At 56.3% G+C, this 18,452-nt stretch overlaps 1 protein-coding gene across 3 annotated transcripts in view; it reads right to left on the bottom strand.

Moving 5' to 3' along the window:
* The window catches only part of ZBTB16 (zinc finger and BTB domain containing 16), a 56,494-nt gene extending 56,110 nt beyond the window's left edge, over positions 1-384 (bottom strand). Inside the window, exon 1 of one of the 3 annotated variants that reach the window (XM_058041348.1) lies at positions 320-384. The gene's annotated coding sequence lies outside the window, so the exon portion shown is untranslated. Of the gene's footprint in view, positions 1-90; positions 176-319 lie in introns of those variants that run through there. The other 2 variants (XM_058041347.1, XM_058041346.1) reach the window with 2 other exon arrangements.
* Between the last annotated feature and the right edge of the window lie 18,068 nt (positions 385-18,452).

Here is an 18,452-nt window from a genome sequence, read left to right as displayed (position 1 = left end):
AGCGCGGCCCCATCAGGTGCGCGGCGAAGCGGCGGAGCCGGGGCGGGGGGCGCGGGGGTCCCGGTGCCGCCCCCCCTCGCCCGCACTCACGGCGGCCGGCGGCTGCTCCGGCAGTTCGCACTGCCCGCTCTCATCGCCGCCGCCGCCGCTCGCCGCGCCGCGCAGCAAATCACGGCGGCGCCGGCCCACGGGCCGCCCCGCGCCCGCGTCAGGCCGCCCCCACCCACCGCCCCCCGCCCTCCGCCCGCGCCCCCCGCCCGCGCCGCGCTGAGTGCGGGCGCCCCCGCCCGGGCCCGCCCCGCCCCGCGCAGCCCCGCACCTTGCGGGCAGCGAGCGGCTGGACAGCTCGGCTGCCGACAACAAACATGGAGGAGCCGGAGGCGGCGGCACCGGGGAGCCCGGCACCCGGAAGCCCGGCGGCACCGGGGAGCGGCACCGGGGAGCGGCACCGGGCCCGCGGCGAGCGGGGCTGCGCGCCCCGACGGGCTGCGCCCACCGCCCCGACGGCTGCGCCACCGCCGCGCCCGCGCCAGACAAAGCCGCCCCCCGGCCGCGCCTGGGCGGACCCCCGGCCCCGGGGGTGGGGACGGCAAAAACCAACCTCGGAGCCCACTTTGGGGTCCGGTGGCGGGTTCCGACCGGCAGCTCGTGACATGATGTGACACCCAGCACGTTGTCGCCCCGACGAACCTGGTTTCTCTTCCCCCCCACCCCCCCGCGATAAAATAGTGACGCCGTGACGGCACCGCTCGTATGTGGGGATGTGGCGGGTGCCCGCTCCCCAGGACGGGCCATGGGGCTCTGTCGCCTTCGGGAAGGGAGCGAAACCCACGGGGAGCCGCCGGCCGCACCGTGACACCGACAGCAGCGCCAGGCAGCGGCGCGAGCAGCGGGCCGCGCGCCGAGCGAGCTCTGCGTGCCCTGAGCATCCTCGAGCGAGGACGTGCTCAGCTCCTCGGCGGTGCCCACGCTCAGCGCACCCGGAGACCGCTGTAACCCTCGGGGCAGGGTGGCAGCCGCACAGCTCGCCCTCCTTCCCTCCCTCCCTGCCGCACCCGTGGCACAACACAGCCAGCGCAGGGCCCGGTGTCTTCAGCTAAAACAACAAACGCGGACGGCATTAGTACAAAGATACCCTTGGGGTAAAGCAGCGCAAATGTAATCTAAGGAGAACGTTATGGGGAAGTGTGTTTATAATTATAATGGGATTTAATGTACTTTGGGACCAGATGATAGCAGTCATTTAACGAGAACAGCCTAATAACGGAGGCCTCGCGGTGCACGGCGGCGCTGCGCGGGTTATTAGACGCGTGTGATAACGCCGTGCTTGCCGTACTATAGTTAAGGGTAAGGCATCAGCTTACTCCTATTTTTTCGGGGGTTATAACTCTGCTGCTGTAATTGGCAGAGAGCAGGGATGCACCGCACAGGCAGCCAGCGTGCCTGCAGGATGGGGGTTTTTAATTGTCTCAAACTGCTTGAGTTCCTCCCTCTTCCAGACTTTAAAATCCAAACAGCTGAAAGGGGGAAATAGTGAGGCACTGTGGTTTCAGGTGTTTGTTTACCCTTCTCTAACTTTTAAAAGGCTTGATTTCAAGACTGAAATTTTGCAGGCAGTTAGAGGTATGTTTTTAGTGTAGCTCACATGAAATTAAGCTGCATGAGTCCCATTAGCAATAATGGAAATCCCACGGCTAAATTCCCAGGCAGCATCCTGAAAATTAGCCCCCCAGTCCTTCCTGTCAACTGGTGCGTTGCACTTTTTGTTGCTCCTCTAATACATATAGTAAAAGCTACTGAATTGTTTAAGACATCAACTTCCCACAGCCACCGTTTGCTGAAGGCAGGGACCAGCTTGGTGGCCCTGAGCAGGGACACCCCACATACCCCGGCCGTGGGGCTGCCCAGCACCTGCAGGCCACAGGTGAGGCCCACAGAGATGCTTGGAAAGCTACAGCCATGGCCTTCAGGGTCATTTCCCCATGTCCTGGCATGGGAGTCAATCCCTTGTCACTCCTCCCGGTACCTTCCATTTCCCTCCCATCTCTCCCCATCAGTTTCTAATATATTTACTTTTCTGATCTTAATCCCCACCTTGTAGTGTAACGTGTTTATTAGAAAGGCACCAGCAGCTAAATGAAGCCAAGCTGGGCTCCGTGTTAAGTAGCAGTCACGCCCAAGTGCCTCTCCATGTGCCATTACTCCGAGTGATTGAGGCAATTTCTTCCTCCGCCACGAGTTTCACTTGTAAATCTCTCAACCAGATACGGTGCAATGATGTGCTGCCTGGTGTGATTATTATTAACCTCCAGCATTAAACCCCTGAGCCGCTGGTTCCTCAGGAAGGGCTTTCTGTGTGAGGAGGACCAGGTGAAGCATGGGCATCCTCCCCAGGAAAATGAGGGATCCATTCAGATCCACTTCTAGCCCTCAACCTTATCAGGTACTTGGACAGGGAGATGTGAATGTTTGCTTCCCCAGTGGGAATATCCTGGCCAGCAGTGCCAGCTCTGTGGGAAGACATGGACTGGGCAATGCAGCAGCCTGCATTTCAAGGGATGATGGCAAGGACAGCCTTGGGATGCTTCTCCAAGAGGCAGCTAGTGCACGGAGAGTAAAACCAAGCAGTCTCCACAATTACAGTAAGAAAGGAAATTCCTTTTTCAGGATGCTTAGTCCACAAAAAACATCCTGGAAGACAACTTCAGCCAGAAGGTGCCCCAGCATCATCCACCCCTGTATGAATGGAAAGGGAAGAGGAACAGCTCCTCTCCATTACGCCCAAACCAGCAGCTTCTTCCACTCTCTGCAGGCAACTGCCCTTTTCCATCACACACACTCCTTCAGTGCTGTTAGGCACATAATCTCCCCATTCCCCCCCAGACAGGCACGCAAGGACACAGCTCCGACTTCTCTGGCTTTCTAGGCCCTGACTTCAGCTGTGCCCACCCCCTGTTCCCCCTGCTCCTGCAGGCAACCTACAGGGTGGGGGACAGGCACATTCCCATGTTTTCCTAGGACTAGCTGTGTTCTGCTTTTGATGTATTTGGAGTTTTCCAGTATATTGAGTTTTCCAGCGCTGCTGATGCAGAGCTGAATTACGAAACACTGAAGCAAAGATGCAGTGCAAAATAAGATCTGTTTCAAATTCAGTGAAAAATCCATAACTTGCAAAAACTGATTGTTGATCTCACCCCAGACCCAGAGGAGAGTTCACAGCTCCTGAGCCCTGTGTGCACGCTCCCAGGAGCAGGATTTCTCCAGGCACATTTGCTTTGCCGGGAGCCGGGGCAGAGCGCGCTGCTCTGCTTTGGCGCGCGGCAAGCTGACAGCTTATGAAAAGATGATTAAACGTGTTAGACTTTATTTAAAAAAAAAGCCTAAATGCAGAAAGCTGTTTGCAAGGGGGAGGGCGGAAGCCCCGCGAAAGCTGCTCAGTGTGCAGCCACGGTGCATTAAGCTTCCCCTGAACCCCACCGATGAGCACCAGGCTCCGTCCGAGCGCGGACACCGGACCCGCGTGCGTTGTGGCAGCCCGGGGAGTGGAGGGGCCAGGAACAGGCCCCTCATTGTGCCCTGCCTGCTGCACAAGGGGAACCTGAGAGCCACGCCGAGGACACAACTGGATGGGGGGCTGTGGCCTGGGGTGGTGGGATAGGGGCTCTCCACACTGACTTGATCCCAAAGTGAGTTATTTTGGAGTCAGCTGTAGCCAGCCCAATGGAGCTGCACAGGAGCTGCCTGCTCTTGTGGGAAAGGAGAACTACATAGCCTGAGAGGTCAGACAGAGCTGACTGGACATGTGTGGGCTGTCACACTGCAGAAACCCTGTCTGCCCTTCCCCACACGCCTGTCAGCCTCCTGGCCCTGCTGATGTGGGATGCCACCCGGGCACGCTCGAGCACGCGACAGAGGCACGGCAGCAGCGACGAGGATCAGCGTGTCACTGCCACGTGAGCGGGCAGCCAGTGTGACTCTGCACACATGCACAGCTCCCAGTGTGACACTGCACACATGCACAGCTCCCAGTGTGACACTGCACCCAGCCATGGCTCCCAGTGTGACACTGCACCCAGCCACGGCTCCCAGTGTGACACTGCACACATGCACAGCTCCCAGTGTGACACTGCACACATCCACAGCTCCCAGTGTGACACTGCACCCAGCCACGGCTCCCAGTGTGACACTGCACCCAGCCACGGCTCCCAGTGTGACACTGCACACATGCACAGCTCCCAGTGTGACACTGCACACATCCACAGCTCCCAGTGTGACACTGCACCCAGCCACGGCTCCCAGTGTGACACTGCACCCAGCCACGGCTCCCAGTGTGACACTGCACACATGCACAGCTCCCAGTGTGACACTGCACACATCCACAGCTCCCAGTGTGACACTGCACCCAGCCACGGCTCCCAGTGTGACACTGCACACATCCACAGCTCCCAGTGTGACACTGCACACATGCACAGCTCCCAGTGTGACACTGCACACATCCACGGCTCCCAGTGTGACACTGCACACATGCACTGCTCCCAGTGTGACACTGCTCATCCACAGCTCCCAGTGTGACACTGCACACATGCACTGCTCCCAGTGTGACACTGCACCCAGCCACAGCTCCCAGTGTGACACTGCACACAGCCACAGCTCCCAGTGTGACACTGCACACATGCACTGCTCCCAGTGTGACACTGCTCCCAGCCACGGCTCCCAGTGTGACTCTGCTCACATCCACAGCTCCCAGTGTGACACTGCACACATGCACAGCTCCCAGTGTGACACTGCACCCAGCCACAGCTCCCAGTGTGACACTGCACACATGCACTGCTCCCAGTGTGACACTGCTCACATGCACAGCTCCCAGTGTGACACTGCACCCAGCCACAGCTCCCAGTGTGACACTGCTCATCCACAGCTCCCAGTGTGACACTGCACCCAGCCACGGCTCCCAGTGTGACACTGCACCCATGCACAGCTCCCAGTGTGACACTGCACACATCCACAGCTCCCAGTGTGACACTGCACACATCCACAGCTCCCAGTGTGACACTGCTCCCAGCCACGGCTCCCAGTGTGACACTGCACACATGCACAGCTCCCAGTGTGACACTGCACCCATGCACAGCTCCCAGTGTGACACTGCTCCCAGCCACGGCTCCCAGTGTGACACTGCACACATGCACAGCTCCCAGTGTGACTCTGCTCACATCCACAGCTCCCAGTGTGACACTGCTCACATGCACAGCTCCCAGCGAGGCCGCTGCACCCAATGCTCTGTGCACAAACCCCTTCCTGCTCACGAGCACTGCTCCAAGTCCCAACCTCGCTGGCACACGGGCATCACGGAATCAATGCCATCCCACGGAAGAAGTGGATCAGTATCCCTCTGGGGCTGTTGGGAGGTGGGTTGTGACGCACAGAACGCAAGTGCCAGGAGATGCAGCTCATGGAGCTTTGTCCCTCCATCCTCCCCCCTCCCCGTGCTAGGTTACGGATGCTGCAGCCCTAAGACAATGAGGCTAATTAGTGGCTTAGGGCCCTGAGCCTGCCAGGGCTGCAGGATGAGCTGAGCAGTGATTCAGGAGGGCGGCAGCCTGGGCCAGCCTTCCCACATTCCTCCCCTAAATCCCCCACACAAAGGGGAATTTAGCCACAGTGACTCAGCGAAGGAGCACAAACTTTACAGCCGGGCTTCGAGCGCTGTGTTTATGTATTCCCCCCCAGCAACACGCTGCTGGGCTTGTAATTAAATAAAAATGTCTCCCTCTAGCAGGCTGTGACCCAACCATCAGCACAGGACCTATTTTCAGTGTTACCCTCGGTACGTATTTATTCGAGAGAGCTCCAGCCAGAGGTAGCAGCTTATGAAGCCCTAATAAGTGGGAGGGGGTGGCCTTGTTTAATTTACTGTGTAATTATTTTTCCTCTTTTTCTCTTCTCTTAACCTGACATAGTTGATGTCTTGCACGGGACAAGGGAAGAAATGTGCCGAGGCATTAAATGTCAGCCCCGACTTTATGGTGCTGTGGAGGCTGCGTGTGTGTTCGGTAAAGTTCATCCCAGAAAAAAGTCCTTTAAATAGAGCAGAATCTACACCAGGACCTCGGCAAAGCACTTCTGGGGGCTTGTTCTGCCTCTCAAAACAGGGGATACTCTAGTGAGGGATTGTGTTCCAGTTTCATCCAGCTTTTCTTGTCTCCCTTTGGTTTTGACTCTCCCCAGGAAGGATGCAGCACTGGGGAAGGAGATGTTAGCCTGTCCAGACACCCTTCATGCTGGGTAGTCCCCTCAGGAGTGGGGCACAGGGCTGCACCTCCACCCAGTTCCTTCTCCAGTAGGATCACATCCAAGTTTAGACACTAATAAGAATTCCAGGTGAGCTAAACACTCATTGCATGCTTTTCTGAGCATAAGATCAACACTTAGAACTCCCTTCCTTTAACAGGATGGTTTCCAGGAGCCCCTGAATGGCTTTAGAGTTCAGAACCAAAAAGTGATCCAGGACCACAAGCAGCACCCCCAGTCTCGCTGGAAGCAGGCAGTTTCTGTGCCCTCATGATGCTCAAGTTCATTTGTGGAGGGAGCAAGCCACATCCCGAATCCCAGAGGCTCAGTGAACAGCTCCAGCCCTCATTGCATCTCTCCATCTCCCATTTCCAGCTGCACAATCCTCTGCTCTCCCTTTTCCAGGGGAGAGGATATTTATATGTATTTATGTGCTCTGTGTGTGCACAGAGAACACGTTACTGCTTCTGACAGGACAAACAAAAGCCCGCACTCATGGAGGACTCCCCCCCTCCTTTCCCTGCTCTTAACATATCTCTGCATTAAATATTCACTCAAAATGCCTTCACAGCTGGGGAAACTTCTGCCAAAGGGGCTGCTCCTCCTCCTCCCCTTTCTTGCACCAGGACAAAAAGATCGAGTGGCTGCATCACACATGGCACAGACCTCATTTCTGAGATGCTCGAGCTGCATAATGATGGTATTTTAGGCTCAGATTAAATTCCTGTTCATCTCTTCCATCATTCCTAACAGCCCTCTAAACTGTACAACTCCTGAATGTACAAGAGAGGCAGAACGAAGTCTGAGGCTAAATGTTTTGGTCTAGGTTCAAGGTTAGATATTAACTGATTTTATTTCCTTAATAATTGCCAGAAGATACAATAAAGCCCTGGTATCTTATCTGGTCACAGATTCCTCAGTGACCAAATCAGATAACATTGGTGCAGCAAGGCAGCTCGCAATCTGCCCTTTGAGGGTGGATATTGATGAATCCTTCCCAAAGGTCATGAGGAATTGGTGTGTTCCAGCCTGGTCACACAGGATTCCCATTTCTGTGTGGTGGGGCCGGGCTGGCAGCGGGGCTCAGGCTCACAGGGCTCCAGTGCCCTTGGACCTGCAGTGCTCATGCTGGAGGGAGCTTGGCAGGTCCCCCTTGGGCCAGGGCACATTCCTAGCTGGAACAGCTCGATCAGCCTCCCAGGAATGAAAGTAAACACTCCTGCAAAGTCATTCCTGGATAAGACCTATCTGCCCAGGGCCAGAGGCTCCACGTGTCCCTGGCAGTGGCAGGGATGCAGAGGGGGGAGGCAGCAGAGTGTGTGACACGGCTGTCACCGTGTCACAGCTGCTGCCACCAGCCCCTGCTCCTCTCCAGGCAGTGACTCCCTTTGGAACCCAGCCGTTCTTTCTCATGGTGTGCCTCTGCTGCCTCAGGTGCTCTATCCTTTGGCTGGGAAATGCCAATTCCACCACAAATGGAACAGAATTCCATTTCTCTCTGCCATTTGGAAAGCAGTTCTCCACTCACAAAGAGTTCCCCTGAAAGGTTCAGTGTTGCTGTGCTACCTACAAAACTGGGTATGGCATCAGCAGATGGCCAAGGGTCCTTGCAGCTGTGCAGAGGGACCAACAGGGCAGGCAGGGAGCAAAAGTGCTTGGGGAGGTGGGGTGAGATATTCCAGCCCAGGGGCTTCTGAGGGGGCACCTTTTGGAATATCTCCTCAAGAGAAATGAGAGGGAGAAAACCAAATCACAGCTCTCATGAAAAAGCTGAAAGGAGGACATGGAACAGTGAAAACTCAAAGGCACTGGTGGTAGGTAAGGGAGCTGGCAGACCCTGGAGAGAGGCACTGAGGCCAGCAGAAAGGGGATGGGTGTCACAGAGACTGTCTGGGGACCCAGCTCCATCTGCGCCACACTCATCCTCCCAAGGAGCATCTCTGTTCTCAGGACCAGCTCTGACTGTGTCACCGCACTGTGTGCCATGAAGAACAAACCAGAGGGGCTCCCAAGGAAATGCCTGCAATGCCAGGGGGTGCAGCACTGTGTGAGCTGGCAGGTAGAACACTTCACCCACGCTGCCCGAGAGGTCAGCTGAGGTGATGGGAAATAATCCCAGCTGCCATTAAAGCCTGTGGGTTTCACAGCACTACAGCTTTTGCCACATCCCTCCCCGGGAAGAGCAGCCCCAGCAGGACACAGGCAGCTCTGGAGTGACAGAGCAGGGCACAGCCCGGCTGCTCACACAGCCAAACACACCCAGCTGCCCCCTCTGCCCAAAGAAAGGGCAGGTGCTCTGTACCAAAGCATGCTGAAGTGGTCATCACCGTGGCACTCCTCCAAGAGTGCTACTCTGGGCAGGAGGGCACCGAGCCCTGGGGCTGCCCTGACCCACCTGATCATGGGCTGGGAATTGGGGAGCTGGCCCTGTGCTGCTGCAGATACCTGGGCTACCTGTGCACAGAGCCCACGTGAGGAGCCCAGAGCCATTCCTCAGCTCACAGGCTGGAGGAATTGTCTTCCTGCAAATCAGAAACTCACCCAGGAATCAATGAAGAGCAGAACCCAGGAAACAACCTCACCTGGCACCAAGCAAGCACTGCCTAGGAAATTTGGCAGCGGTGCTGCCTGTGCCTGAAAGCTGTCTTTCTGACCCATTTCTGGAAATTCAGAGGTTGTCACAGGATACTGTAACAGGATCACAAAGTCTGGTTTAATCCGTGCCTTCAAGTACTACTCTGATTTAAGTTGCGCTTTGCCAAAATCACCCTTTGGATGTGTTTATTCTGGGAGAATCCACTCCCAGAACAGGAATGGAGAAATACCTTTTCCTTGCTGGCCACACAGTACCCAAGAGGAGACAGTCCAAGTCCCTGTGACCTGAAATGCTGTCCCTGGCTCTTGTAATCCTAATCCTGCTGAAAATAGGAACCGAGTGTGGTGTACCTGGTGTAACGCTCGCAGCCTGGCTGTAACAGCTCCTGATCTCCTCCCAAGAGCACTAAACTAACTACAACTAGGATTTTCCCCTTTTCAGGGTCAGAACACCCAACTTCATGGTCTGTCTTTGGGGTCCCACTGAGCGGTTTCTGCTGGTGAGGCTTTCCCTCCTACAGACACAGAGATGCACAGGCTCCCTCCTCTGCAGAGCAGCAATCGATGCACCCCGGGCGCCTCGGTGCAGTGCCCAGTGCTGGAGCTTGGGCAGTGCCGAGGATGGTGCTGGATAATTAATCCTGTCCCCAAGAGCTGCACACAGCAACGAGCCGGAGCCATCAGAGGAAATAAAAGTCAGGAGGCAGAAATGCAGCAGGATCAGATGGAGGTGGGTCCTTCCTGCCGGTGCTCGGAGGGAGCGAGGGAAGGAAAGGAGATGAGTGAGCACGCTGCCTGCTGCAAATATTGACAGAACCATTATGGGCATGTATAAAACTCCCATTTGCGTGATGCAAGCGGGATAGTCTTTGAATACTTCTGTCTCCAGGAATTCTTTATTTTGCCATAGAAGAAAAATGTTTTCATATTCTCTCCTGCCGTGCAGACCTGCAGCCCGGCGAGCCCTTTTGCCCTTGAGAGCCATAACATTATTTGTTAACATCTTTATGATGCCAAATGGTCTGTGCTAGAACGGGTGCCATTCTTTAGCTGGGAAACCATATGGCATGCCGAGTAATAAATAAGGTATTGTGATAGTTAATGAACCTAATTGCCAGCAAAGGCTTTAATACAGGGAATGTGCTGCTGAGAATTTAGCACCACATTAGAGATGCAGCAGAGCTCCTCTGACTTCTGAGGCTTAATTTAAGTTCTATATTGCAAACTCCAGAAAATAATTCCAAACCCTCCTGCTGGAAAAGCAACCTGCTGGTAGACTGTGATTATACTGAATTACTAAAATCGCAATCAATTTTATACACTCTGTTAACCCTTGCTGGGGAACTTGGCTCTCCAGGAGTGGAGGGGATGCCACTCCAAAGAGGCACCCGAGCCAAGTGAGTTGGAGCACCATGGTTTTCATCCTCACCATGACTGCTCCTCTCCCCTGGCATACACCCCTTTCCCGGCCCATCTGCCTGCCAGCTAAGCTGACTGTGGGCAAAGCTGGGAAGAAAAGTCACAACTGTGAAAGGTCACCACTATTCCTCTGTGACCAACCAAGTAACTGCTGTTCCTGCGTCATGGTGACAAGCATGGCAGAACTGCTGCTGCTGCCACTGCCTCGTGGCTCCCAGGAAATGCTCCTGTGGGCAGAGCAGCATAAACAAACCTAAAAACACAGTTAAACTTGCTTTTACTGCCTCACCTCAGAGCAAGGAAAGCTCTTCTGGCCTAACAGAATCCCTGGCACTTCTACAGACTGGGAATGTGACCACAAGAGCCCCTCCAGTTCAGAACACCCAGGGATCACCTGCACAGATGCCAAGATGCCTCCTGTGCATCTGGGCATGGAGAGGCCACTGGTCCTCATGGGGTCTGTTAGAGCAGCAAGCAGGGAAGCCCAACACCAAGCATTCCCTGTTGGGCTGCTGTGCAGCACGCAGAAATCCTCAGAAAGAAGGAGGGTATACTGGTGTTGGAGGGATATTTCCAAAGCCTGCAGCAAGCCCAGCTGCAAACATGGACCCTCCATATCCATGGAGGAAGGATGTCCCTTGGCACAGGTCGGAGCCTGCACCTTCTCTGAGGTCTGCTCTGAACGCTCATCAGCATGGAAACCTACACTCTGACTCTGCACACCGTCCCCTGAAACAGCCTTTCTGCAGGAAAAGCTGCCCTTTTTAGGGATTCATCCTTCCCCGGAGCACCTTGGCTCCGCAGGGAGACACGGATTGCTTGGAGAAGAGCAGCGCTGCCCTCCGGGGCGGGCAGGGGAGGTTATTGGTTTCTTCCCTGCTCTGATTGCGCTCGGCTGCCCTGCAGTCACGTCCTCCTGTGGCAGCCCGGCCCTGCCAGGCAGGCACAGCCCGGCTGGAGGCGCCGGGAGGGAGGGCAGCAGGGGTCCCTGCTGGTGGGGCTGCACCCTCCATTGCTGCCCACTGGGTCCCTGCTGGTGGGGCTGCCCCCTCCGTCCCTGCCCATGGCTGCAGCTGGACCTTGGGGCTGCCCCCTCCATCCCTGCCCACTGGATTCCCTGGTGGGGCTGCCCCCTCCATCCCTGCCCACGGCTGCAGCTGGACCTTGGGGCTGCCCCCTCCATCGCTGCCCACTGGGTCCCTGCTTGTGGGGCTGCCCCCTCCGTCCCTGCCCACGGCTGCAGCTGGACCTCGGGCACCTGCAGACCCCTCCTGGCCCGGGCTGCGGGCAGGAGGCACAGGGGGACACAGGGATGGCCAGGGCCAGCACGATGGCAGCACAGAACGGGCAGAGAGGCGAGATAAAGAGCGGTGCAGGGTGGATTTAATACTGTACATAAATACACTTTACAATCTGGAGAAGGCTCAGTGCTAAGAGGAAGCCATTGGAATATTTTATCGTGATGCAGATCGAGTGAAAAGACTGTGAATAAATAAAAGGGAAGATAATTATTTGATGGAGTTCTCTTAGGATATGCCACAGCGGGGAATACTTACAGAGAATACATATTACTAGAGAGACTCAGCTATTCAAGCATCAAACCAACCTATAAATTGTCAGAGGAGAAAATTGGAGGAGAGGAATGGATGGGGGTTTGGGCATCGGTCTCATCAGTAACGCTGGGTTGCGCTTTCCACCTTCCCCACTGCAATTCCCCCTGCCCGAGGAGCCACAGCCCCGAAAAAGGGAAGGCTGCCTCCAATAAATGTCTTTCAGGAATTACGGCCGAGCCACTACAGTACAGAGATGGTGTCGTTTATCTCCTGCCATCTGCATGGGCTCGTCGGGCCAGGGCGCAGCCGCCTGCACCTCAGCACAGGGAACCTCATCTCTCCTGCCCCTCAGCAGAGGGAACCTCGTCTCTCCTGCCCCTCTGCAGGGTGAGCCCAGAGTGATGGTTTGTCCTGAACGATCCAGCCTCTCCAGGCACCACGCTCCGGTGTCTCAGCACATCCTCCAGGGCTGGCATTCACCTTGCTCCCATTTTGGAGGGAACCCCAGCACGGGAAGGGGTTCCCAGGTCCGGGACCAGGCTGGTGTGTCCCCACGAGGCATTTCCCAGAACCTTCTCCCTCGAGCTGACAGACAGCTGTCGATCCCGAGCTCTGCCACGCTGGAATCCCTTGACCTCACTTCTCGCCCACTGCCAAGCCAAGGCTCTCCAGAAAAGGCACAGTGCCCGGCCCAAGGATGCTGCGCGCTCTCGCAGCTCTGCTCGGAGCGCTCCTCCCGCTTTCCCTGAGGTCAGAGTGCTTCCTAGAGGCGAGAGAGAGCCCGGCACAGCTCACACCAGCCCTGCCGCTGGCACCTCATCGCTGCTCCCGGGTCACAATCCCTCGGGAATTCTATAAAGATGGCACAGACAAAACCAAAACCGTGCTGATACAGGGTCCGTGGAGGACAGCTTCTTGTACAGCTTGTTTAATACGGTACCACTCATGTGATTTTCTCTTTCCCCCCACTATTCTTGGCCCTGTTCCCTAGGAAAGCGCCCCCAGACCCATGCCCTCCCTCCTGGAGGCCGGTGGGACAGGGGTGAGCACCGGCAGGGAGCTGGGCACGCCCCGCTCCTGCCAGCCTGGCACCAGCCCCGGGTCTGTGTGGGTGCCAGCAGCTCACACCCGTTCCTCAAGGCCTGATGCCATCAGCTCTGAACACCTCCCATCCCTGTGGGACTGAATGGAACCTTCGCCTCCTTTGTGGGATGATGTAAGTGACAGCCTGCGGTTCACAGAGGCAGCCTCAGGTAATTAGCAGAGGTGCTCATTATTTTAAGCGAGCCTTGCCACTGCCTCCAGAGCCCCGAGCAGGAGCAAAGCTGGTCTGGAGCACGGGCTACCTTTAAGGCTGGCTCAGACAATACAATCAAAGGCAGCCTGACAGCGGCAGGTCTCCCTCCCTCCGCCTGCCAGAAGGGAATTGCTCACTCACCTGCACCCAGAATAGGACTTTGTCCCTGTTCCTGTCATTAATTTATGGCCTGTGAATTAGTGGGGCCCCAGAGACGCACAGAGCCCACCTGTTCCCCTGCCTGGCTCTGACATTTGGAGCAGGTACTGGCAAATGGTCCCATAAAGCATCCGCCAGCACGGGCTGCCAGCGTGTGCCCACCCGGCCTGCCTCTGGGGATGGGCACCGGCAGCCAAGGCTCTTAGCAATACCTCTCATTCTTCCCTGAAAAAGCAGCTTTAGTGCAGTGCTGGGCGCTCAAAGGGATGAGACAAAGCACCCCGCTTTGGTGATGGGCAGGGCACACGCAGGAGGGACAAACAGCAGCCCCCAGCCCGTGTCACCCTTTCAGCAGGGGTTGTTCCCACCCCGGTGTCCCTGCATTTACCCCAAATGCACCACGCTGCTGTAATCACTGCCATTCTGGACTCAAACAAACCGGCCCTGAACGCTTTTCTGTTCTGTTAAAGGGATGGGAGGAGGGCGGTTTAAAGCTGCCATCGCTATAATGCAAGGAAATTACCATGTAGGGTCTGAAAGCTGCACTCAATATCCCACACCTTTCCCAAGCCTTTGTGTCAGGACAGCCCCAGAATAAGGGCAGCGGGCTGGGGGCTGCAGCAGGAGCCCCCACTCCTCCCTTAGGGCCACCACCAGTGCAGGGGTGCCTGGTGTCCCCTTCCCAGAGCCCTGCAGGACCAGCAGCACACTGAGCCCTGCTCTGCCAAAGAACAAAGGCACTGGCATTGGTGTCCACAAGCCTGACTGGCTCTGGTCATGGACACCTGAGCCCGTGTCAAGCACAGCACCTCTCCAAAGCGTTCCAGAAAATGGGCAGGAGGGTAAAAGAGCTCCTCAATGTTCCCATGGAAATAAAAACTATGGGGTGGTTAGAAACAACACAGCCATGTCAGACCTAAACCCACAGGAACCTCAACATCTGACCTCTTTATTTTTTGGCTCTTAGAACAGGAAAAGCAGAGAGACTCCATGCAAACCATAGGTAAAGAAAGTTTTTTACAAATACCCTGCAAACAACCCATAGGAGAGCAAACTCTGCACCCAGGACGGCCTTGGCTCCAAGGCTCCACGATGGCAGTGCCCAGAACCAGCCCAGCTCACCCTGAGCTCTCCACAGCCCCTTCCACACCCCCCAGAGCCATAGGATGTGCAGCTGGGGCTGGAATGCCCTGGCTGAGCGATCTGCTGCTGCCAGGGCTCCTCTACAGAGCTCTGCACCTTCGGGCAGAGGAGAGACAGAGGTTTGGGATGAATCACACCGTGATATGCAGGCAAAGCCCCATTAATTGAACCACTCCGAGGCACTGCAGCTCCTAGTCAAGTGCTGGGAGCTGGAAGCCATATTTATGAGTGAGATATATCCGCAGAGGGAGCAATAAACTGCAAAGCAAAGTATGAAGGTTTGCAGCAAACGCTGTAAAGTTTTACACTCCCGAAAACTGGGAATAAAAGATGTACCCATTTAAAGCAGAGTGGATGGAAAGGGTTTGCACAGGACTATAAAACAGCCTTATAACAGTTAATTGCTACTTTCTTGTTGCAGCCCAGAGAAAAGAAGGGCTTAAATCCTTGTTGAAGAGTGGGAGCACAGAAAGGAGAGTGAGAAGCAGGGAGAGGGGCGCAGGGAACGGGAACCTTTTGTTTGGGGTCCTCTACAGCACGCGGAGAGGAGATGCCTTTTGTTCCTGGCACTGGGCTGCTCCCGCTGCCTCTGTGGGCAGAGCCTTGGGGAGCCAGGCCTGGGCAGGGGCCAGCAGCATGGACAGGGGTTAATTACACATCCCTTAACGAAGATCCCACTGATGCCCATGCGACAGAGACTCGGCCGAACGTCCCTTTGGGAGGAAAGGGCATGGCAGTGGGTGACTGACTCTGGCAGGAACCTTGAAGCACAACATTTCTGACCTCAGAATTACAGGGGAAGACTCAAAATGTCTTCTGCAACAACTGAAACAACCAGCCACCTTCCACCACCCCCCACAAAAGCACCAGCACCTACTCAAAGGACGCCCATCCTTACCACAGCATCTCCCCAGGCCAATGCTCCACTGTACGAGCTGGCTGCTCCCAAACCTCCTCGGGGACACCAACAGGGGCTGTGCCCATGCAGAGACCACGAACAGCCTCATCCAAAGCCTCGAAGTGCTGCAAACACCCAAATACCCCGCTCCAGCTCCCTGTGCCCTTTAAAACCTGCCAGCTGCTGCACAGGTGAGGGGACGGGGCCAAGGTGCTCCCCCGTAGGCTGGGGGGGCTCCCCTCCTCCTCCCCAGCCTTCTGCAGGCACTGCTCGTTTGTGTGTGATTGTCCCTGCCTGCAGCGGCAGATTTTGTGCGATATCCAGCAAAGCAGAGCCCTGCATTGCTCCCTGTAAACACCGAGATGCTGTTTCCACCCATCAGAGCAGCACTTAGGTGGAGATGACAATGGAGCTCGTGCAGCCCTAATCACACACTTTGATTGAAATAGGAGTACGGGGGGAAATGGAAATCAGATGTCTGGAGCCAGGCTCTCATGGGGATGGGAAGCTGCAGCCTCAGAGCCATTCTGGGCACTGCCACGAGCCTGGGGGTGGCTCTTTGGGCTGACCTAATCGTGGCCTTCTGGTGCCTGAAGGGAGCCTATTTGGAGTTTCTGCTACTTACAGCCTGCAGTGACAGGGCATGGGACAAAGGCTTCACACTGACAGAGCAGGTTTAGATCAGACATCAGGAAGAAATCTTTCCCTGTGAGGGTGGCAGGCCCTGGCACAGGCTGCCCAGAGAGGCTGTGGCTGCCCCTGGATCCCTGGCAGTGCCCAAGGCCAGGCTGGACGGGGCTTGGGACAGGCTGGGACAGTGGGAGATGTCCCTGCCATGGCAGGCAGTCCCAGGACATGCTAGGATTCTGTGATTCCCAGGCTGGCAGTGCCAGGCTGGCAGGGAGGGCAGTAAGTCTCTCCAGCTCTGAGATGCTCTGCCACTCCTGCTCAGAGGCCTCTGGGCGCTGACAGTTTGTGCTTTAATGCCCAGATCGCGCCATTCAGTGACAAAATCAGGCTCTGAGGATGGAAAGCAAAGCACAGCACTGGCAAACGCCCCTGGGCCAGCTCGCCTGGCCAGCAAGGCTCTCACAGAGCCCCGTGTCCCAGGGCTGCAGTAGCAGGGAGCATTGATTGCTGGCTTTGCTGTCAGAAGAAAACCTCTTTGCCACGTTCATCTTTCTAGCTGACGTCCTTTTTCCGCCTGACACGCTCAGCAGAGGGTTTGGCAGCGGCGGGCCCGGCTGGGTGAGGGTTTGTAAAGCAAACACACCTTGGCTCTCCACTCACACCCGTTCGTTTGGCGATGGCGCCGCAGCTCCTCTGCTGTCACTTCTAACGGTGGATCCTTAAAAAAGCAAGGGCCAATTACACAGATTTGGAGCCGGTAATGAGCCTAAAACCGTTTGATCATTTCGGCTCCAGCTGGGCGAGTGGGAGGAGGACGAGATGCTGCGGGACGCGCGATGCTGAAGCGCGGGGCTCTGCTGCCTCTGTGCGGCGGGGATGGCGAGGAGCTGTGCCCGCCGGTCCCTGTCCCTGTGTCCCCGTCCCCGTTCCTGTCCCTGCCCCTGTCCCGTCTCTGTCCCTGTCCCTGTCCCCGTCCCTGTCCCCTCCGGGCGGCTCCGGAGCGATTACTGTGGGGAAAAGCTGGTGCCCCACCATGCACCAGCTCCTGCTTGTGAGCACTTCCAGGAGATCATCACCTCGGACTACACCGAGCAGAACTGCCAGAGCTGGGAGTGAAAAGCAGGAGCCTTCCACTGGGAGCCAGTGGTGAAATGTGTATGTGAGCTGGAAGGGGACACTGAGGCTGGTGTCCTACTGCCCTCACCAACCAGGCACAGGCAGGAGCCCGCAGGCACAGATGCTAAATATCCACAGAATGAGTCTTCATCTATTTACTTTTGCATTTTCTTGCCAGGGAGAGGTGGGCTGAGAAGCAGGAGAAACTGAAGAAGAAGGTGAAGCAAAAAAACCTCCAAACTCCCTGAATAAGTACACCACCCCCATCCTCTATATAGTTGAAACTGGCAAGTGAATTAGATGAAATCTCAGCAATATTTCCAAATGCCTGCTCATTAAGAGTGAAAACAGGCAGCCAAAGAATGGGCTTTTCCTCCCAAAGCAAAAGTTTCCTGGTTTTGAACTTTGCTCCTTTTAAGAGCAAAAAGGGCAGAAAACAGCGGCGCAAACAAACACACCGGGACTCCAGGAACATCTCTGAAGCACCTGACGGGGCTCCTGTTCTCTCCCTGTGATTTCTCAAGCCTGGGTTGGGTGAGGCTGTGCCAGGCAATGCCTGAGCCCACCCGCTCCTTCCCGCCTCTGGCCAGGGCTGTGGCACGTGGAATGAGCCACGATGGCCACAATGGCACATGGAACGAGCCAGATGGCCAGGATGGCATGTGGAATGAGCCACAGTGGCCAGGATGGTCACAATGGCACATGGAAGGAGCCACGATGGCACGGGCATCACCTGCTCCCAGCCAGGCCCGAGGGGACCCAGGCAGGGAAAACAGGCAGAGCAAGGTAAACGGGGCTCCAGGGAAATTAAGGCAATGTGGAAGTCCTGGCAAAGCGAGGTAATAATTCCCTTTCTGAACGAGTGACTGTTTGGAATTTAACCAGGCGAACGCGATTAAACCAAATGGATATAAATTCTAGGTGCGGCGGCGAGTAATGAAGTGGAGAAAATGAACAGCACCCAATTAACAAGGAAATCGGATCTGCTGCAACGCGAGGGGATCTAATGAAAAATGAAGGCTCAACTGCCCCTCTCAAAATGTTTCCAGATGGAGAACGCCCGTTTCACATCCAGCATCTTCTGGGATGCCCAGGGGGCTGCGGTGCCTGGGGAGAGCTGAGGATGCTCGGAAGAGTGAAATCCCTGGGAAGGCCGTGCGGGCACGGCCCGGCCGCTCCATGGCACCGAGCCCGGGAGGAGCCCCGGCGTTACCCCCGTGTCCCCCCGCAACCCCCCGGGCTCTGCCCCGCTCCCCCATCCCATCCGCGGGTTTAGCCCGCAGCCCGGCTTTCCCCGGCGATCACACCGTTCCGTTCCATAACGGAGCGTGCCCACAACGGGGAGACAAACCGG

The sequence above is a fragment of the Melospiza georgiana genome, chromosome 27 (assembly GCF_028018845.1).
Source record: "Melospiza georgiana isolate bMelGeo1 chromosome 27, bMelGeo1.pri, whole genome shotgun sequence".
Taxonomy (NCBI): domain Eukaryota; kingdom Metazoa; phylum Chordata; class Aves; order Passeriformes; family Passerellidae; genus Melospiza; species Melospiza georgiana.
The sequence above is the reverse complement of the archived record's forward strand: the minus strand, read 5'-3'. Positions and strand labels throughout refer to the sequence as shown.